This window comes from Giraffa tippelskirchi, chromosome 1, assembly GCF_054371585.1.
Source record: "Giraffa tippelskirchi isolate mGirTip1 chromosome 1, T2T-mGirTip1v1.2.pri, whole genome shotgun sequence".
In the NCBI taxonomy this organism is placed as follows: domain Eukaryota; kingdom Metazoa; phylum Chordata; class Mammalia; order Artiodactyla; family Giraffidae; genus Giraffa; species Giraffa tippelskirchi.
This window is the reverse complement of record NC_137275.1, coordinates 160,333,623-160,356,882: the sequence shown is the minus strand read 5'-3', so window position 1 is coordinate 160,356,882 and position 23,260 is coordinate 160,333,623. Positions and strand designations below refer to the sequence as shown.

The following is a 23,260-nucleotide window of genomic DNA, read 5'->3' as shown; positions in this document are numbered from 1 at the left end:
TTAGCATTTTAAATAGCTCAACTGGAATTCCATCACCTCCACTAGCTTTGTTCACAGTGATGCTTCCTAAGGCCCACTTGACTTTGCATTCCAGGATGTCTGGCTCTAGGTGAGTGACCATACCATCGTGATTATCTGGGTCGTAAAGATCTTTTCTGTATAGTTCTTCTGTGTATTCTCGACACTTCTTAGTATCTTCTGCTTCTATCAGGTCCATACCATTTCTGTCCTTTATTGAGCCAATCTTTGCATGAAATGTTCCCTTGATATCTCTAACTTTCCTGAAGAGATCTCTAGTCTTTCCCACTCTATTTTCCTGTATTTCTCTACATTGATTACCGAGGAAGGTTTTCTTATCTCTCCTTACTATTCTCTGGAACTCTGAATTCAAATGGCACATCTTTCCCTTTCTCCTTTGCCTTTTGCTTCTCTTCTTTTCACAGGTATTTCTAAGACCTCCTCAGATAGTCATTTTGCTTTTTTGAATTTCTTTTCTTGGGGATGGTCTCAATCCCTGCCTCTTGTACAATGTCATGAACCTCCATCCATAGTTCTTCAGGCACTCTATCAGATCTAATCCCCTGAATCTATTTCTCACTTCCACTGTATAATCGTAAGGGATTGACTTAGGTTATACCTGAATGGTCTCGTGGTTTTCCCTACTTTCTTCAATTTAAGTCTGAATCTGGCAATAAGGAGTTCATGAGCTGAACCACAGTCAGCTCCTGATGTTGTTTTTGCTGACTGTATAGAACTTCTCCATCTTTGGCTACAAAGAATATAATCAATCTGATTTCGGTATTGACCATATGGTGATGTCCATGTGTAAAGTCTTCTTTTGTGTTGTTGGAAGAGGGTGTTGGCTATGACGAGTGTGTTCTCTTGGAAAAACTCTACTAGCCTTTGCCCTGCTTCATTCTGTACTCCAAGGCCACATTTGCCCATTACTCCAGGTTTTTCTCGACTTCCTACTTTTGCATTCCAGTCCCCTATAATGAAAAGGACATCTTTTTTTGGTGTTAGTTCTAGAAGGTCTTATAAGTCTTCATAGAACCATTCAACTTTAGCTTCTTCAGCATTACTGGTCAGGGCACAGACTTGGATTACTGTAATACTGAATCGTTTGTCTTGGAAATGAACAGAGATCATTCTGCTGTTTTTTGAGATTGCATCCAAGTACTGCATTTGACTGTGTGGATCACAATAAACTGTGGAAAATTCTGAAAGAGATGCGAATGCCAGACTACCTTACCTGCCTCTTGAGAAACCTGTATGCAGGTCAGGAAGCAACAGTTAGAACAGGACATGGAACAACAGACTGGTTCCAAATAGGAAAAGAAGTACGTCAAGGCTGTATATTGTCACCCTGCTTATTTAACTTATAAGCAGAGTACATCATGAGAAATGCTGGGCTAGAGGAAGCACAAGCTGGAATCAAGACTGCCGGGAGAAATATCAATAACATCAGATATGCAGATGACACCACCCTTAGGGCAGAAAGTGAAGAAGAACTAAAGAGCCTCTTGATGAAAGTGAAGGAGGAGAGCGAAAAAGTTGGCTTAAAGCTCAACATTCAGAAAACTAAGATCATAGCATCCGGTCCCATCACTTCATGGCAGACAGATGGGGAAACAGTGGCTGACTTTATTTTTCTGGGCTCCAAAATCACTGCAGATGGTGATTGTGGCCATGAAATTAAAAGATGCTTACTCCTTGGAAGGAAAGTTATGACCAACCTAGACACCATATTAAAAAGCAGAGACATTACTTAGCCAACAAAGGTCTGTCTAGTCAAGGCTAGTGTTTTTCCAGTGGTCATGTATGGATGTGAGAGTTGGACTATAAAGAAAGCTGAGCGCAGAAGAATTGATGCTTCTGAACTGTGGTGTTGGAGAAGACTCTTGAGAGTCCCTTGGACTGCAAGGAGATCCAACCAGTCCTTCCTAAAGGAGATCAGTCCTGGGTGTTCATTGGAAGGACTGATGTTGAAGCTGAAACTCCAATACTTTGGCAACCTGATGAGAAGAGCTGACTCATTGGAAAAGACCCTGATTAAGGGAAAGATTGAGGGCAGGAGGAGAAGGGGATGACAGAGGATGAGACGGTTGGATGGCATCACTGACTCAATGGACATGGGTTTGGGTGGACTCTAGGAGTTGGTGATTGACAGGGAGGCTTGGCGTGTTGTGGTTCATGGGGCTGCAAAGAGTTGAACACGACTGAGCGACTGAACTGAACTGAACTGCATTTCAGAGTCTTCTGTTGACTATGATGGTTACTCCATTTCTTCTAAAGGATTCTTACACACAGTAGTAGATATAATGGTAATCTGAGTTAAATTCATCCATTTCAGTACATTTTAGTTTGCTGATTACTAAAATGTCGATGTTCACTCTTGGCCATCTCCAGTTTGACCACTTTCAGTTTGCCTTGATTCATGGACCTAACATTCCAGGTTCCTATGCAATATTGCTCTTTACAGCATCAGACTTCACTTCCACCACCAGTCACATTCACAACTGGGTGCTGATTTTGCTTTTGCTCTGTCTCTTCATTCTTTCTGGAGTTATTTCTCCACTGATCTCCAGTAGCATATCGGGCACCTACCGATCTGGGGAGTTTATCTTTCAGTGTCCTATCTTTTTGCCTTTTTATACTGTTCATGGGGTTATCAAGGCAAGAATACTGAAGTTGTTTGCCATTCCCTTCTCCAGTGGAGCATGTTTTGTCAGAAGTATCCACCGTGACCTGTCTGTCTTGGTGGCCCTACACGGCATGGCTCACAGTTTCATTGAGTTAGACAAGGCTGTGGTTCATGTGATCAGATTGGTCATGAAAAATACAGGGGACATCGCTGGTGGTCCAGTGGTTAAGAATTTGCCTTGCAATGTAGGGGACGTGCGTTCGATACCTGGCAGGAGAATTTAGATCCCATGTGCCCCAGAGCAATTAAGCCCACATGCCGCAACTACTGAGCCCACATGTCACAACTAGAGAGTCCGTGTGCTGCAGTAATGGGTCCCACAGGAGGCATGAAGATCCTGCGTGCTGCAACTAAGACTCAAACCAATGAAAAAAGAATTAAAGAGATAAGTGAGAGAGAAGGGGGCAAGGCCAAAAGGGATGGCCCCAAAGAGTCCCATCAGCCTAGAGAGAAAGCAAAGTCTTGGACAGAAATCCCAGGAGAGCGTGAGGATGCTGCAGAAGGCACTGATGGTAGTAATCTGAGGAAGCAAGCCAGCTGGGTGGTGTGGTGCATATAAGTCCATGAGCACTGAGTCAGTAATAAATATCATGACTGTAATGGTCACCATTTGGGAGAGTATGCTATGTGCCAGGCACCATTCTGAGTGCTTCACTTATATCCTCTAATCAAATTACATCACCACAACAATCAGATGAAATATCTTCCCCAGATGAGGCAATGTTCCTGATGGTCAGAGGACCACACGTTAAAAACCACCGCACTCTCTTCTCTACCCACCACCCCACCCAGGTGTGTGTCACTTTGAGATGACACGGTTCTGCCAGGGGCCACTTTCCTGACCTGGAAGTACTGGGCGGCAAGACACCTCTTCTGTCCACTGGCTGAACACCAAGTGTTCCTTTTTCTCATGCTGGTATCTTCTCAAGGTATTTGAAAATGCACTGAACTCTGCAAGGAGAAGAGAGAAGATTTATTTCTACGCCTTGGAAACCACAGCATTGCCCCTCAAAAAATTCCAACTGAGAAATTATTAGAAGATTAAAACAGCACATTCACCGCAGAACACATGAGTGATAAGGAATGGCAAGGTGGGAATGGGTACTTCTCTGAGCTGTGACACCCTTATTTACACTTGTCAGACATATCTGCATTCAGAAATGTCAAGTGCGAGAGTGGAATGGAACACGGGCAGAGTTTGGGCTCATCAAATTCTCCTGGTACCATGCTAACAGGGCTCAAAGGCTTATCCTCCGTACATGCACTGGGGAAGGCAATTGCTGATGGTAAGAAAAATAATGTATATGTGAATACAAACTATAGATGCATATAAGTAAATATATATATATAATCTCAGTCCAATGGGCTTCCCTGGTGGCTCAGATAGTTAAGAATCTGCCTGCAGTGCAGGAGACCTGGGGTCAATCCCTGGGTCGGAAAGATCCCCTGGAGAAGGGAATGGTTACCCTCTCCAGTATTCTTGCCTGGGAAATTCCACGGACAGAGGAGCCTGGTGGGCTATAGTCCATGGGGATCACAAAGAGTCGGAATTGACTTAGCAACTAACACTTTCATTTTCAACCTCATTCTGTTATCATAGTGACAGTTTTGGGTTTTTTTTTTCACATTTAGTATTCTCCAAGTCAGGCTTCAGCAATATGTGAAACGTAAACTTCCAGATGTTCAAGCTGGTTTTAGAAAAGGCAGAGGAACCAGAGATCATACTGCTAACATCCACTGGATCATCGAAAAAGCAAGAGAGTTCCAGAAAAACATCTATTTCTGCTTTATTGACTATGCCAAAGCCTTTGGCTGTGTGGATCACAATAAACTGTGGAAAATTCTGAAAGAGATGGGAATACCAGACCAGCTGATCTGCCTCTTGAGAAACCTGTATGCAGGTCAGGAAGCAACAGTTAGAACGGGACATGGAACAACAGACTGGTTCCAAATAGGAAAAGAAGTACGTCAAGGCTGTATATTGTCACCCTGCTTATTTAACTTATATGCAGAGTACATAATGAGAAACACTGGGCTGGAGGAAGCACAATCTGGAATCAAGATTGCTGGGAGAAATATCAATAACCTCAGATATGCAGATGACACTACCCTTACGGCAGAAAGTAAAGAGGAACTAAAAAGCCTCTTGATGAAAGTGAGAGAGGAGAGTGAAAAAGTTGGTTTAAAGCTCAACATTCAGAAAACTAAGATCATGGCATCTGGTCCCATCACTTCTTGGCAAATAAATGGCGAAAACAGTGGAAAGAGTGGCTGACTTTATTTTTCTGGGTTCCAAAATCACTGCAGATGGTGATTGTGGCCATGAAATTAAAAGACGCTTACTCCTTGGAAGGAAAGTTTTGACCAACCTAGACACCATATTTAAAAGCAGAGACATTACTTTGCCAACAAAGGTCCGTCTAGTCAAGGCTATGGTTTTTCCAGTAGTCATGTATGGATGTGAGAGTTGGACTATAAAGAAAGCTGAACACAGAAGAATTGATGCTTTTGAACTGTGGTGTTGGAGAAGACTCTTGAGAGTCCCTTGGACTGCAAGGAGATCCAACCAGTCCATCCTAAAGGATATCAGTCCTTGGTGTTCATTGGAAGGACTGACGTTGAAGCTGAAACTCCAATCCTTGGGCCACCTGATGCGAAGAACTGACTCATTTGAAAAAACCCTGATTAAGGGAAAGATTGAGGGCAGGAGGAGAAGGGGATGACAGAGGATGAGATGGTTGGATGGCATCACCAACTCAATGGACATGGGTTTGGGTGGACTCTGGGTGTTGGTGATGGACAGGGAGGCCTGGCATGCTGCAGTTCATGGGGTCGCACAGAGTCGGATATGACTGAGCAACTGAACTGACTGATTCCCTGAGCGTACAGAGAAAAGCTAAAATAACTGGGGATATGTGAATATATAAGGGAATGCTTTTATTATTTGAGAAAAAAAATAGAAGTGAAAGTTCAAAAAACCCAGAAATGATATTAGTAATAGACAACACAGTATGCACAGTTTTCGAATTCTGTGACTTCTGCCTTAGATATGTCTCTCAAAGTCCTGCCCAGTGGGGCTCACCACCTGTGGTCTTGCCCCTCTCCACTTCTGGAGCTGTGAGCAGGTCTCTCCTTCCAGCCCACATCGGATCCCTAATGCTCACCTAGTCCAGATTCACCATGAGCTCCAGTCCCTCACGTTCTGTCCACCCTGTGCACATGCCCTCCACACCCCCTTTCTGCACATACAAGACCTGCACTATGCCTTCACACTCCTTTCATGCTGGAGCACTTACCCATTCCCAGGTCAACCTGGGCCTGGCCTGGCTTTTTGATTTTGAAACCCCCATCTCTTCTGCTTAGAGTACCTTCTGACCTCCAACTACTATTCATCATCCAAGACTCAGTTCAACAAGCATTTCTTCGTTGCTGTGTTCTGTAACATCCATAGGCAGAACGAACTGCTATAAACACATTGGGCCTCAACATTTGGCTACAGATCAGAATCACCTAGGAAGGTTTTTTTTTTTTTTTTAAATATCCATGCTGGACCCTCATCCTATACTTGGAAATTTAATGCTCTGGTGTGGGGAAATGGCATCTCTATTTTTTTCAAAAGCTTCCACTTAGTTTTCAGGTGCAGCCAGGGAGAAGAATGTGTGTTCTCATCTCAGGCTCTCAGGTTACCATTTTATTTCATATTTTACTGAATTTATCAATTTTTGAACTGTCCATCTCTCTATCTATATCAAACTCTTTTAGGGCATGGTTTAGGGAGATGGGTCAAGTCTTATTATCATAATCTCTAGTCTTTAGAATAACAGCAGCCACCCAATAACAGGTCAAAATGTGAGTTCAATAAATTTGGGGAAATGATGAATGAATTTGGCGAAACTGTTTCATCTGTCAACAGATGAACAGATTTTAAGAAGATGTGATATGTATTATATAATATATATATATATTCATTTAATGGAATATCATTCAGCCACAAGAAAGAAGGAAATCTTGACACTTAACAGCAATTTGTATGAACTTTGAGGACATTTGCTAAATGAAATAAACTAGATAGAGGAAGGGACTTCTCTGGTAGCTCAGTTGGTAAAGAAACTGCCTGCAGTGCAGAAGACCTGGGTTCAATCCCTGGGTCAAGAAGATCCCCTGGAGAAGGAAATGGCAACCCACTCCAGTGTTCTTGTCTTGAAAATCCTATCATCAGAGGTGCCTGGTGGGCTACAGTCCATGGGTCACAAGAGTCTGACATGATTTAGTGACTAAACCACCAGATAGAGGAAAACAAATATTATATTATTTACATGTGGAAACATTTTTTTTTAACGTGGACCATTTTAAAAATCTTTATTAAATTTGTTATAATATTGCTTTTGTTTTATGTTTAGTTTTTTTTGGCTACAAAGCATATGGAATCTTAGCTCCCTAGCCAGGAACTGAACAGGAACCTCCTGCATTGGAAGGATAAGTTATAACCATAGAACCACCAGGGAAGTCCCAGGAACCTTTTTTTTTTAAAAGTCAAAGTTACAGGGGTGGTCCTAAGATGACAGAGGAATAGGACAGGAAGACAACTTTCTCTCCCACAAATTCACCAAAAGAACATTTAGACGCTGAGCAAATTCCACGAAACAACTTCTGAATGCTGGCAGAGGACATCAGACACACAGAAAAGCAGCCCATAGTCTTCGAAAGGAGGTAGAACAAAATATAAAAGATAAAAAGAGAGACAAAAGAGGTAGGAACGGAGATCTGTCCCGGGAAGGGAGTCTTAAAAAAGAGAGAAGTTTCCAAACACCAGGAAACACTCTCTCCGGTGGGTCTGTGGTGCGCCTTGGAATCACAGAGGGCAAAATAACTGGGAGGAAAAATAAGTAAGTAATTAAAATCCGCGGTTTATGTACCTAACAGCAATTCCCAGCGGGCGCGCAGCGCAGACACGTGCATCCCCAACTAGAAAGTGGGGGCTAGGCAGGGAGGGGCGGGCTGCATTGCTTTGGGTAAGGACAGGGCCCGAATGCCCCGAGGGCAATCTGAGGGAACTAGATTGAGACAGCAACCTAGACCGTGGGATAGCTTTCCCACGAACAGCCTTAACCTAAGACACCACCAGGCCCGTTCATAGAACAAAGGACTGAGCAGAGCAAGCCTGCTGTGGACCAGCCCATCCCCCGCAGGAGACAGGCAGGTGAGAGCAGCCAGAGCTGGAAGGGCGGAATCGCGGCCCCAGAGAGGCATTCTATACCAAACTGCAAACAGACCTCGCTGCTAACCCGGACTTCTTGGGACTCTGGAGGGTCGACACCCGCCGAGAGGGTCGCAGCCAGAGATCAGGTCCCCAGGGGAGAGCATGGCACACCTGGGAAGCTGCGCCGGTGGTACACCCAGAAAACTGAGTGGCTGGGACAGGGAAAGGGAAAAAGGCGCAGCCCCCGACCGCGCTAGCCAAAAACCTGGTCACTGGAGCTGCTTGGACCTGGGAAGGGCACAAAACCCAGGCTCAACCAAGTCTGCGCCTTTGTGAAGTACCCAGGAACCAGAACCTGAGTGGCTTAGACCTGGGAAGTACAGGCAACCCCAGGGGCCTGCTTCAGACAGTTCCTAGCAGTGCAACCTAGAGCCTGAGCAGTGTAGACCAGGAAAGCACACAAGCTGTGAGCGGGGCAAACCCAGTGTGGCTGCAACATTGTGAGCACATGCCAGTGAGATTTGTTTGCAGTGTTCCTCCCTCCCCACAGCACGACTGAACAAGTGAGACTAAAAAAAAGGGACCACCACCGCCCCCCTTGTGTCAGGGCGGAAATTAAGACACTGAAGAGACCAGCAAACAGAAGAAGCTAAAAGAAACAGAGGGAATCGCTTTGGAAGTGACAGATGCAACAGATTAAAATCCTGTAGTTAGCACCGACTACATAGGAAGGGGCCTAGAGACCTTAAGAAGTACAAGCTGGACCAAGGAACTATATGAAAATGAACTGACCCCCACACTGTCCGTAACAGCTCCAGAGAAAGTCCTAGATATGTTTTTATTATTATCATTTTTTTTTAATTTTTAAAATTTTATTTTTAAAATTTTTTAAATTTTATTAGTTTCTTATTTTATTTTTGAGTCCCCTATTACTCCTTCAATTTTCATTTTTATAACCTACTATTACCTTGCAAAAAAAAAGACCTTATTTTTATTTGTATATTTTTTATTTACTTTTTTTTAAGACCTTATTTTTAAAGCAAACTTCATATATACATATTTTGTAATTTTTGTGACTCTGGTGGTTTTTTTCTTTTTTTGTTCTTTTTTTCTTTTCTCTTTTTTTAATATGGTATCATTGAGAACCTAAACTCTACTCTAGATTTTTAATCTTTGCTTTTTAGTATTTGTTATCAACTTTGTATCTTCAAGAACCCAATCTTCAGCACCCATTTTTACTTGGGAGCGAGATCAATGGCTTGATTGCTCTCTCCCCCTTTTAATTCTCCTTTTTCTTCACCAGGTCACCTCCAACTCCCCACTCCCCCTTTTCTTCTCAACCCAACTCTGTGAATCTCTTTGTGTGTTCCGGGCTGCGGAGAACACTTAGAGAATTGATTACTGGCTGGATCTGTCTCTCCCCTTTTGATTCCCCCTTTTCTCCTCCTGGCCACCTCTGTCTCCTTCCTCCATCTTCTCTTCCCTGTGTAACTCCGTGAACATCTCTGAGAGATCCAGACGGTGGAGAGCACATAGGGAAGTAATTACTGGCTAGCTTGCTCTCTCCCCTTTTGATTCCCCTCTTCTCCTCCTGGCCACCTCTACCTCCCTCCTCCCTCTTCTCTTCTCCATGTAACTCTGTGAATCTCTCTGGGTGTCCCTCACTGTGGAGAAACTTTTCATCATTAACCTAGATGTTTTATCATTGGTGCTGTATAGATGGAGAAGTCTTGAGGCTACTGTAAGAATAAGACTGAAAACCAGAGACAGGAGACTTTAGTCCAAATCTTGAGAACACCACAGAACTCCTGAATCCAGGAAGCATTAAACGATAGGAGCTCATCTAACACCTCCATACCTACACTGAAACCAAGCACCACCCAAGGGCCAACAAGTTCCAGAGTAAGATATACCACCCAAATTCTCCAGCAACACAGGAACATAGCCCTGAGCTTCAATATACAGGCTGCCCAAAGTCACACCAAACCCACTGACATCTCAAAACTCATTACTGGACACTCCATTGCACTCCAGAGAGAAGAAATCAAGCTCCACCCACCAGAACACCAACACAAGCTTCCCCAACCAGGAAACCTTGACAAGCCACCCATCTAAGCCCACCCACAGCAAGGAACCTCCACAATAAAGAGGAACCACAAACTGCCAGAAAACAGAAAGGCCACCCCAAACACAGCAATATAAACAAGATGAAAAGGCAGAGAAAAACCTAGCAGGTAAAGGAAAAGGATAAATGCCCTCCAAATCAAACAAAAGAGGAAGAGATAGGGAATCTACCTGATAAAGTATTCTGAATAATGATAGTGAAAATGATCCAAAATCTGGAAAACAAATTGGAGTTACAGATAAATAACCTGGAGACAAGGACCGAGAAGATGCAAGAAAGGTTTAACAAAGACTTAGAAGAAATAAAAAAGAGTCAATATATAATGAATAATGCAATAAATGAGATCAAAAACACTCTGGAGAGAACCAACAGTAGAATAACAGAGGCAGAAGATAGGATAAGTGAGGTAGAAGACAGAATGATAGAAATAAATGCAACAGAGAGGAAAAAAGAAAAAAGAATTAAAAGAAATGAGCACAACCTCAGAGACCTCTGGGACAATGCTAAATGCACCAACATACGAATCACAGGAGTCCCAGAAGAAGAAGACAAAAAGAAAGACCATAAGAAAATACTCGAGGAGATAATAGTTGAAAACTTCCCTAAAGTGGAGAAGGAAATAATCACCCAAGTCCAAGAAACTCAGAGAGTCCGAAACAGGCTAAACCCAAGGAGAAACACCCCAAGACACATAATAATCAAATTAACAAAGATCAAACACAAAGAACAAATATTAAAAGCAGCAAGAGGAAAAAAAACAAATAACACACAAGGGGATTCCCATAAGGATAACAGCTGATCTTTCAATAGAAACTCTTCAGGCCAGAAGGGAATGGCAGGACATACTTAAAGTGATGAAAGAAAATAATCTACAGCCCAGATTACTGTATCCTGCAAGAATCTCATTCAAATATGAAGGAGAAATCAAAAGCTTTACAGACAAGCAAAAGCTCAGAGAATTCAGCACCACCAAATCAGCTCTCCAACAAATGCTAAAGGATTTTCTCTAGACAGGAAGCACAGAAAGAAAGGGTGTATAATCTCGAACCCAAAACAATAAAGTAAATGGCAACGGGATCATATTTATCAATAATTACCTTAAATGTAAATGGGTTGAATGCCCCAACCAAAAGACAAAGACTGGCTGAATGGATACATAAACAAGACCCCTATATATGTTGTCTACAAGAGACCCACCTTGAAACAAGGGAAACATACAGACTGAAAGTGAAGGGCTGGAAAAAGATATCTCATGCAAATAGACACCAAAAGAAAGCAGGAATAGCAATACTCATATCAGATAAAATAGACTTTAAAACAAAGGTGGTGAAAAGAGACAAAGATAGACACTACACAATGATCAAAGGATCAATCCAAGAAGATATAACAAGTATAAATATATATATCCACCCAACAGAGGAGCACCGCAATATGTAAGGCAAATGCTAACAAGTATGAAAAGGGGAATTAACAATAACACAATAATAGTGGGGGACTTAAATACCCCACTCACACCTATGGATAGATCAACTAAACAGAAAATTAACAAGGAAACACAAACTTTAAATGATACAACAGATGAGTTAGACCTAATTGATATCTATAGGTCATTTCACCCCAAAACAATGAATTTCACCTTTTTCTCAAGCGCACACGGAACCTTCTCCAGAACAGATCACATCCTGGGCCATAAATCTAGTCTTGGTAAATTCAAAAACACTGAAATCATTCCAAGCATCTTTTCTGACCACAATGCAGTAAGTTCAGTTCAGTTCAGTTCAGTTCAGTCGCTCAGTCGTGTCCGACTCTCTGCGACCCCATGAACTGCAGCACGCCAGGCCTCTCTGTCCATCACCAACTCCCGGAGTCTACCCAAACCCATGTCCATCGAGTCGGTGATGCCATCCAACCATCTCATCCTCTGTCATTCCCTTCTCCTCCCGCCCTCAATCCTAGCCAGCATTAGGGTCTTTTCCAATGAGTCAACCCTTCGCATGAGGTGCCCAAAGTATTGGAGTTTCAGCTTCAACATCAGACCTTCCAATGAACACCCAGGATTGATCTCTTTTAGGAGGGATTGATTGGATCCCCTTGCAGTCCAAGGGACTCTCAAGAGTCTTCTCCAACACCACAGTTCAAAAGCATCAATTCTTCGGCGCTCAGCTTTCTTCACTGTCCAACTCTCACATCCATATGTGACCACTGGAAAAACCATAGCCTTGACTAGATGGACTTTTGTTGGCAAAGTAATGTCTCTGCTTTTAAATATGCTGTCTAGGTTGTCCATAACCTTCCTTCCAAGGAGTAAGCGTCTTTTAATTTCATGGCTGCAGTCACCATCAGCAGTGATTTTGGAGCCCAAAAAAATAAAGTCTGACACTGTTTCCACTGTTTCCCCATCTATTTGCCATGAAGTGATGGGACCAGATGCCATGATCTTAGTTTTCTGAACGTTGAGCTTTAAGCCAACTTTTTCACTCTCCTCTTTCACCTTCATCAAGAGGCTCTTTAGTTCTTCTTCACTTTCTGCCATAAGGGTGGTGTCATCCGCATATCTGAGGTTATTGATATTTCTCCCAGCAATCTTGATTCCAGCTTGTGTTTCTTCCAGCCCAGCGTTTCTCATGATGTGCTCTGCATATAAGTTAAATAAGCAGGGTGACAATATACAGCCTTGACGGACTCCTTTTCCTATTTGAAACCAGTCTGTTGTTCCATGTCCAGTTCTAACTGTTGCTTCCTGACCTGCATACAGGTTTCTCAAGAGACAGGTCAGATATTCTGGTATTCCCATCTCTTTCAGAATTTTCCACAGTTTATTGAGATCCACACAGTCAAAGGCTTTGGCATAGTCAATAAAGCAGAAATAGATGTTTTTCTGGAACTCTCTTGCTTTTTCCATGATCCAGCAGATATTGGCAATTTGATCTCTGGTTCCTCTGCCTTTTCTAAAACCAGCTTGAACATCTGGAAGTTCACGGTTCATGTATTGCTGAAGCCTGGCTTGGAGAATTTTGAGCATTACTTTACTAGCGTGTGAGATGACCGCAATTGTGCGGTAGTTTGAGCATTCTTTGGCATTTCCTTTCTTTGGGATTGGAATGAAGACTGACCTCTTCCAGTCCTGTGGCCACTGCTGAGTTTTCCAGATTTGCTGGCATATCGAGTGCAGCACTTTCCCAGCATCACTTTTGAGGTTTTGAAATAGCTCAACTGGAATTCCATCACCTCCACTAGCTTTGTTCGTAGTGATGCTTTCTAAGGCCCACTTGACTTCACATTCCAGGATGTCTGGCTCTAGGTGAGTGATCACACCATCGTGATTATCTGGGTCGTGAAGATCTTTTTTGTACAGTTCTTCTGTGTATTCTTGCCACCTCTTCTTAATATCTTCTGCTTCTGTTAGGTCCATACCATTTATGTCCTTTATCGAGCCGATCTTTGCATGAAATGTACCTTTGGTATCTCTAATTTTCTTGAAGAGATCTCTAGTCTTTCCCAATCTGTTGTTTTCCTCTATTTCTTTGCACTGATTGTTGAGGAAGGCTTTCTTATCTCTCCTTGTTATTCTTTGGAACTCTGCATTCGGATGGGAATATCTTTCCTTTTCTCCTTTGCTTTTCACTTCTCTTCTCTTCCCAGCTATCTGTAACGCCTCCTCAGACAGCCATTTTGCTCTTTTGCATTTCTTTTCCATGGGGATTTTCTTGATCCCTGTCTCCTGTACAATGTCATGAACCTCTGTCCATAGTTCATCAGGCACTCTATCTATCAGGTCTAGACCCTTAAATCTATTTGTCACTTCCACGGTATACTCATAAGGGATTTGATCTAGGTCATACCTGAATGGTCTATTGGTTTTCCCTACTTTCTTCAATTTAAGTCTGAATTTGGCAATAAGCAGTTCATGATTCGAGCCACAGTCTGCTCCCGGTCTTGTTTTTGCGGACTGTATAGAGCTTCTCCATCTTTGGCTGCAAAGAATATAATCAATCTGATTTTGGTGTTGACCATCTGGTGATGTCCACGTGTAGAGTCTTCTCTTGTGTTGTTGGAATAGGGTGTTTGCTATTACCAGTGCGTTCTCCTGGCAAAACTCTATTAACCTTTGCCCTGCTTCATTCTGTACTCCAAGGCCAACCTTGCCTGTTACGCCAGGTGTTTCTTGACTTCCTACTTTTGCATTCCAGTCCCCTATAATGAAAAGGACATCTTTTTTGGGTGTTAGTTCTAAAATGTCTTGTAGGTCTTCATAGAATTGTTCAACTTCAGCTTCTTCGGCATTACTGGTTGGGGCATAGACTTGGATTACCGTGATATTGAATGGTTTGCCTTGGAAACGAACAGAGATCATTCTATCATTTTTGAGATTGCATCCAAGTACTGCATTTCGGACTCTTTTCTTGACCATGATGGCTACTCCATTTCTTCTAAGGGATTCTTGCCCACAGTAGTAGGTATAATGGTCATCTGAGTTAAATGCAGTAAGGTTAGATGTCAATTACAGGAGAAAAACAATTAAAAACTCCAACATATGGAGGCTGAACAACACACTGTTGAATAACCAACAAACACAGGAGAAATCAAAAAGAATTCAAAATATGCATAGAAATGAACGAAAATGAAAACACAGCAACCCAAAACCTATGGGACACTGTAAAAGCAGTGCTAAGGGGAAGATTCATAGCAGTACAGGTTCACCTCAAGAAACAAGAAAAAAGCCAAATAAATAACCTAACTCTAAACCTAAAGCAACTAGAAAAGGAAGAAATGAAGAACCCCAGGGTTAGTAGAAGGAAAGAAATCTTAAAAATTAGGGCAGAAATAAATGCAAAAGAAACAAAAGAGACCATAGCAAAAATCAACAAAGCCAAAAGCTGGTTCTTTGAGAAGATAAATAAAATTGACAAGCCATTAGCCAGACTCATCAAGAAACAAAGGGAGAAAAATCAAATCAACAAAATTAGAGATGAAAATGGAGAGATCACAACAGACAACACAGAAATACAAAGGATCATAAGATACTATTATCAGCAACTAGATGCAAATAAAATGGACAACTTGGAAGAAATGGATAAATTCTTAGAAAAGTACGACTTCCCAAAACTGAACCAGGAAGAAATAGAAAATCTCAAAAGACCCATCACAAGTGCAGAAATTGAAACTGTAATCAGAAATCTTCCAGCAAACAAAAGCCCAGGACCAGATGGCTTCACAGCTGAATTCTACCAGAAATTTAGAGAAGAGCTAACACCTGTCCTACTCAAACTCTTCCAGAAAATTGCAGAGGAAGGTACACTTCCAAACTCATTCTATGAGGCCACCATCACCCTAATACCATAACCTGACAAAGATGCCACAAAAAAAGAAAACTACAGGCCAATATCACTGATGAACATAGATGCAAAAAGCCTTAACAAAATCCTAGCAAGCAGAATCCAACAACATATTAAAAAGATCATACATCATGACCAAGTGGGCTTTATCCCAGGGATGCAAGGATTCTTCAATATCTGCAAATCAATCAATGTAATACACCACATAAACAAATTGAAAAATAAAAACCACATGATTATTTCAATAGATGCAGAGAAAGCCTTTGACAAAATTCAACAGCCATTTATGATAAAAACCCTCCAAAACACAGGAATAGAAGGAACATACCTCAACATAATAAAAGCTATATATGACAAACCCACAGCAAACATTATCCTCAATGGTGAAAAACTGAAAGCATTTCCCCTAAAGTCAGGAACAAGACAAGGGTGCCCATTCTCACCACTACTATTCAACATAGTTTTGGAAGTTTTGGCCACAGCAATCAGAGCAGAAAAAGAAAGAAAAGGAATCCAGATTGGAAAAGAAGAAGTAAAACTCTCACTGGTTGCAGATGACATGATCCTCTACATAGAAAACCCTAAAGACTCCACCAGAAAATTACTAGAGCTAATCAATGAATATAGTAAAGTTGCAGGATATAAAATTAACACACAGAAATCCCTTGCATTCCTATACATTAACAATGAGAAGACAGAAAGAGAAATTAAGGAAACAATTCCATTCACCATTGCAACAAAAAGAATAAAATACTTAGAATATATCTACTTAAAGAAATAAAAGACCTATATATAGAAAACTATAAAACACTGGTGAAAGAAATCAAAGAGGACACAAATAGATGGAGAAATATACCGTGTTCATGGATCGGAAGAATCAATATAGTGAAAATTAGTACATTACCCAAAGCAATCTATAGATTCAATGCAATCCCGATCAAGCTACCAACGGTACTCTTCAGAGAACTAGAACAAATAATTTCACAATTTGTATGGAAATACAAAAAACCTCGAATAGCCAAAGCAATCTTGAGGAAGAAGAATGGAACTGGAGGAATCAACCTGCCTGACTTCAGGCTTTACTACAAAGCCACAGTCATCAAGACAGTATGGTACTGGCACAAGGACAGAAATACAGATCAATGGAACAAAATAGAAAGCCCAGAGATAAATCCACACACCTATGGACACCTTATCTTTGACAAAGGAGGCAAGAATATACAATGGAGAAAAGACAATCTCTTTAACAAGTGGTGCTGGGAAAACTGGTCAACCACTTGTAAAAGAATGAAACTAGAACACTTTCTAACACCACACACAAAAATAAACTCAAATGGATTAAAGATCTAAACATAAGACCAGAAACTATAAAACTCCTAGAGGAAAACATAGGCAAAACACTCTCCGACATAAACCACAGCAGGATCCTCTATGACCCACCTCACAGAATATTGGAAATAAAAACAAAAATAAACAAATGGGACCTAATTAAACTTAAAAGCTTTTGCACAACAAAGGAAACTATAAGCAAGGTGAAAAGACAGCCTTCAGAATCAGAGAAAATAACAGCAAACGAAGCAATGGAGAAACAGTTAATCTCAAAAATATACAAGCAACTCCAGCAGCTCAATTCCAGAAAAATAAACGACCCAATCAAACAGTCGGCCAAAGAACTAAACAGACACTTCTCCAAAGAAGACATACAGATGGCTAACAAACACATGAAAAGATGCTCAACATCATTCATTATGAGAGAAATGCAAATCAAAACCACAATGAGGTACCATTTCACGCCCGTCAGAATGGCTGCTATCCAAAAGACTACAAGCAATAAATGCTGGAGAGGATGTGGAGAAAAGGAGACCCTCTTACACTGTTGGTGGGAATGCAAACTAGTACAGCCACTATGGAGAACAGTGTGGAGATTCCTTAAAAAACTGGAAATAGAACTGCCATATGACCCAGCAATCCCACTGCTGGGCATACACACTGAGGAAACCAGACTTGAAAGAGACACATGTACCCCAATGTTCATCGCAGCACTGTTTATAATAGCCAGGACATGGAAGCAGCCTAGATGCCCATCAGCAGATGAATGGATAAGGAAGCTGTGATACATATACATAATAAAATATTATTCAGCCATTAAAAAGAATACATTCGAATCAGTTCTAATGAGGTGGATGAAACTGGAGCCTATTACACAGAGTGAAGTAAGCCAGAAAGAAAAACAGCAATACAGTATACTAACACATATATATGGTATTTAGTTAATCAGTAAAGATAACCCTGTATGCGAGACATCAAAAGAGACACAGATAAATAGAACAGTATTATGGACTCTATGGGAGAGGGCGAGGGTGGGATAATATGGGAGAATGGCATTGAAGCATGTAAATTATCATATGTGCAACGAATTGCCAGTCCAGGTTCGATGCATGATACAGGGCGCTCGGGGCTGGTGCACCGGGATGACCCGGAGGGATGGGATGGGGAGGGAGGTGGGAGGGGGTTCTGGAAGGGGAAAACATGTACACCCATGGTGGATTCATGTCAATGTATGGCAAAACAAATACAATATTGTAAAGTTAAAATATAAACATTATAAAATTAAAAAAAAGAAAAAGAAGAAGAAAAAAAAAAGTTACAGAGAGTAGAAAGGTAGTTATCAGGAGCTAAGGGGTGGGAAAATAAGGCAACATCGGTAAAGGGGTACAAACTTTCAACTATAGAATGCTTGAGAGTCTAGAATATAGCATGGCAACTAGTTATTAACATGTATTATACAAGTGAAATTTGCTAACAGAGAACTTAGATGTTCTCAGCAAAAAAAGTAACAGTAAAATAAAATATAATAACAGGGCTTCTCTGGTGGCGCTTGTGGTAAAAGAACCTGCCTGCCAATGCAGGAAACTAAGAGATGCAGGTGTAGTCCCTGGGTCGGGAAGATCCCCTGGGGGAAGGCATGGCAACCCACTTGCACTGACAGAGAATCCCATTGAGAACCCCATTGACAGAATCAACCCATGGAGGAGCCTGGTGGGCTACGTTCCATAGGGTCCCAAAACATCAGACAGGACTGAAGCAACTTTGCATACACGCACAAAATACAATAACATTCTGGTACACACTGAAAAACAAAGATGATACTGGATACTCTTCACCCAGCTCTAGTCTCCTGGGCCTTCTCCAATTCCCTCTGAGTTCTCAGAGACTGCCAGCAGTGTTTGTGTCACCCATCTGTGAGTTCTTTGAGTCCTGGACATCTCAGTTGTTTGGGCTTTCAAGTAGTGTAGTAGTGTTAGTCACTCAGTCATCTCCGACTCTTTGCATCCCCATGAACTGTACCCCTCCAGGCTCTTTTTCCCATGAGATTCTCCAGGCAAGAATACTGGAGTGGTTTGCCATTCCCTTCTCCAGAGGATCTTCCTGACCAAGGATAGAACCTGGGTCTCCTGCATTGCAGGCAGATTCTTTCAAAGCCTATGGTAAATTCATTTGTCCAATAAAGAGTCTTTTGAATATTCTCTACAGTTGCAAGCCCCCATCCTTGGGTGGAAATTTGAACTATCATACAGTCAGTTCTAAAGAAGGATGAGCACTGAAGAATTGATGCTTTTGAACTGTGGTGTTGGAGAAGACTCCTGAGAGTCCCTTGGACTGCAAGGAGATCCAACCAGTCAATCCTAAAGGAAATCAACTCTGAATATTCATTGGAAGGACTGATGCTGAAGCTGAAGCTCCAACACTTTGACCACCTGATGCAAACAGTTGAATCCTTAGAAAAGATCCTGATGCTGGGAAAGATTGAAGGCAGGAAGAGAAGGGGATGACATAGGACAAGATGGTTGGATGGCATCACTGACTCGATGGACATGAATTTAAGCAAGCTCTAGGAGATGGTGGAAGCCAGGGAAGCCTGGCATGCTATGGTCCATGGGGACCCAAAGAGTTGGACATGACTGAGCAACTAAACAAAAACATACAGTCAGAAGTCAGTCAGTTAGTTCAATCGCACAGTCATGTCCCTGTAGCTTGCTCAAACTCATGTCCATCCAGTTGGTGATGCCATCCAACTATCTCATCCTCTGTTGCCCCCTTCTCCTCCTGCCATCAATCCTTCCCAGCATCAGGGTCATTCCAAATGAGTCAGCTCTTCACATCAGGTGGCCAAAGTATTGGAGCTTCAGCTTCAGCAACAGTCCTTCCAATGAATATTCAGGACTGATTTCCTTTAGGATGGACTGGTTGGATTTCCTTGTACTCCAAAGGACTCTCAAGAGTCTTCTCCAACACCACAGTTCAAAAGCATCAATTCTTCAGTGCTCAGCTTTCTTTATGGTCCAACTCTCCCATCCACACAGTTCAGTTCAGTTAGTCAGTTGTGTACGACTCTTCGTGACCCCATGGACTGCAGCACGCCAGGCTTCCCTGTCCATGACCAACCCCTAGAGCTTGCTCAAACTCATGTCCATCAAATCAGTGATGCCATCCAACCATCTCATCCTGACTACTGGAAAAACCATAGCTTTGACTAGATGGACCTTTGTTGGCAAAGTAATGTCTCTGCTTTTTAATATGCTGTCTAGGTTGGTCATAACTTTTCTTCCAAGGAACAAGCGTCTTTTAATTTCATGGCTGCAATCACCATCTGCAGTGATTTTCGAGCCCAAAAAACTAAAGTTTGTCACTGTTTCCTCTGTTTCCCCATCTATTTGCCATGAAGTGACGGGACCAGATGCCATGATCCTAGTTTTCTGAATGTTGAGTTTTAAGCCAACTTTTTCACTCTCCTCTTTCACTTTCATTAAGAGGCTCTTCAGTTCTTCTTCACTTTCTGCCATAGGGTGGTGTCATCTGCATATCTGAGGTTATTGATATTACTCCCAGCAATCCTGATTCCAGCTTATGCTTCATCCAGTCCGGCATTTCAGATAATGTACTCTGCATGTAAGTTAAATAATCAGGGTGACAATATACAGCCTTGATGTACACGTTGCCCAATTTTGATCCAGTTGGTTGTTCCATGTCTGGTTCTAAGCGTTGCTTCTTGACCTGCATACAGATTTCTCAGGAGGCAGGTAAGGTGGTCTGGTATTCCCATGTCTTTAAGAATTTTCCACAGTTCATTGTGATCCACAGTCAAAGCCTTTAGCATATCAATGAAGCATAAGTAGATGTTTTTCTGGAATTCTCTTCCTTTTTCTATGATCCAGTGTATACTGGCAATTTGATCTCTGGTTCTCTGCCTTTTCTAAATCCAGCTTAAACATCTGGAATTTCTTACTGAAGAGGATATATGGCAAGTTGCAAAGTACCACTTGGGGTTTAAAAGCAAGATTCTGATTATAAAGTAACAAGGGGAGTCTGCTTGTATACCTCATCAATTGTCTCCAAAGGACAAAGTGAAAGAGAAGCTCCAATGAAGTTTTGTGCCAGCATTCAGGCAATGCACATACAGCCTTCTAAAATCAATACTAATTCAGATGTATTAAGTCGGTGTTTGCTATTTTTAAAAAATCTAATCTCACTACATTACACACTGTAATCATAACCCTGTAATCCTGGCACAGAAACCATATGTGACAAACCAAAAATCAGGGTCTCTAGTTTGACAAGTTTGAGATGTGTTTATGGGATTTTACGAAATTAGAAGCCAATCCTCGGCAAGTCCAGCAATCAGCATCATTCACTATTGTGAGTTCTGTCACAACGGTTGCCAGGAGAATGTTCTTTTCACAAGTTACCCTTACTTTTATGGCTATTTAATGGTTAAACAAATGTGTGTAAATAAATGTCAGGCTTACATCTTTCCATACACAGAAGAACGTTACTTGGTACCTGATTTTTCTTACCTCACAATAATCTTTGATGTTCAGACTGCCTGCCCCCTTTGTTACAAACTACTACATAGCCTGGCTCCCCCTCCCACATCCTTGGAATAGTTTTCTCCAAGTTACCGAGAAGATGTCTCCGGGGCTTGGGGTCCTTAACAGTCTCACCAAGTAAAATAACTCTCCACTTTAAGGTTGTGACTAAATTTTTTGTCGCCACTGTGTTTCCACATGATGTATAAAGGTGGAAAAAAAGAACCATCATATTTTAAAAAAGGAAAAGAAATTTAACTGCTGATTTCTCCCCTTCCCTCAGCCTCTAGAAGAGAGGACTCTTAGCCACTAGAGACACAGTCTTAGTCCCTCTGGGCTGCTATAATAGAGAACCACAGACAGGGGGACTTCTAAACAAGGGAAATTTGTTTCTCACAGTTGTGGAGGCTGGAAGTCTGAGATCAGGATGACAGCATGGTTAGGTTCTGGTGAGGGTTCTCTTCTGAGCTGCTGACTACAGACTTCTATCTGTGTCCTCAGCCGGCAGTAGAGGCAAAGGACCTCTCTGGGATCTCTTCTAAAGGACACTAACATCATTCATAAGGGCTCCACTCTTTTGATCGAATCATTTTCCACCTACACTTGAGACTGCTATGCCTTTCTCTGAAAACACACACACACAGAGTATATCTATACAGGAAATTTCCTGAAATTCAGTTTGCAGTTTTGTTCCCTTTTGTGAAAATAAGTACCTTTTATTTCCTTCCCAGTAAAAAGACCTTAATTTTGCAAATTTGAGCTGATGGACCATAGAGAATTAAGATGGGCTATTTGCAAATTATTCAAGATAGTCCAAAGGTAGCTCTGCAAGAAAGTCTGCAGTTGGACTTTTCTATTTAAAAAAAAAAAAAATGTATACCATGGTTATCACATTGTCAGTTTGGGATTTTCCGGTATAATTTTGGGACATGTGTCCAGAACAGCTGAGGCAGTCAGACAGGTATTACCCACTCTTGGCACAGAAAGATGCTAGCATCTTGGTAAATAAACTCTGTGTGGCAAGTACCACAGACAGTACCACTTGTAAACAGCAGCTTTGTAAGGGAGGCAAGAAAACAAAAACAGGTCCCTTCAATCTGTTTTTTTTTAGCAATAACAGAACAAAAAGGAAATTGCTGTGTCTGAGTAGTCTTTACTGATCCATGAGTACATTACATGCTAAAGTTGAAAGTAATGGTTTGTCAAGAAAGAACCTAAGTCGAGTCTGAGAAAGTAGAATAATTAGAATCATGACTGAGGCATGAAACTGTCATGTCCTTGGTTAGTATTTTTATGATAGAGAAAATGACATCCATGTATTGTGGTGAGAAATGATAAAACATGATGGTTTACAGCCAGAGTGGTTGCAATGCCAGTTCCACCAGGCCATCCTCTTCAAAAACAGTGAGGATAAATGTGTCCTTCAAAGGGAGTTCTCAACAGCCAGCCTTTCTTTACTCTCCTCTGGGAGTCATCCTGGATCTATAGAATTAATGTCTTTCAAACAGATGATGCCTGCAGATCAAAAGTCTCCTTCATCCAAAAAAGAAAAAAACTGTACTCCTTGCCAAAATATTTCCCAAAGGCAAAATTACCTGCTGATTTAAAGATTCCTTCACTCCTCCTACCAAAAGTCTTTCCCTCTAGTTTGGAGAACTGAAGAAGAGACAATGGGTTATTACTGCCTCTTATTTTGGAATCTCCAATGAGCATTGCCAAAAACAATGTTTGTCCCCCTAAAATGATACACTGAAACCTAGTCTCCAGTGATGCTAGTTAGAGGATAGAGCCTTTGGGAAGTGATTAGACATAAAGTAGATTCTTGGAGTGCCCACCATAGATAGCATTATGATAAAGATACCGTTGGTTTCTACTGCACACATGAGAAAACTAGAAAAATGGAGAGCTTCCCCAAACTTCAAGCCAGTGCTATTTTCTTTCTCACTTTTTTTTTTTACTTATTTTAAATTAGTTTATTTATCTATTTTTTAACTTTACAATATTGTATTTGTTTTGCCATACACTGAC

At 41.5% G+C, this 23,260-nt stretch overlaps 1 pseudogene across 1 annotated transcript in view; it reads right to left on the bottom strand.

Moving 5' to 3' along the window:
• LOC145516332 (histone-arginine methyltransferase CARM1-like) overlaps positions 1–23,260 on the bottom strand; it is a 244,702-nt pseudogene that overhangs the window by 134,685 nt on the left and 86,757 nt on the right. The window contains exon 3 of the transcript XR_014061308.1: positions 3,548–3,655. The product of XR_014061308.1 is annotated as a histone-arginine methyltransferase CARM1-like (transcript). The remainder of the gene's footprint in view (positions 1–3,547; positions 3,656–23,260) is intronic.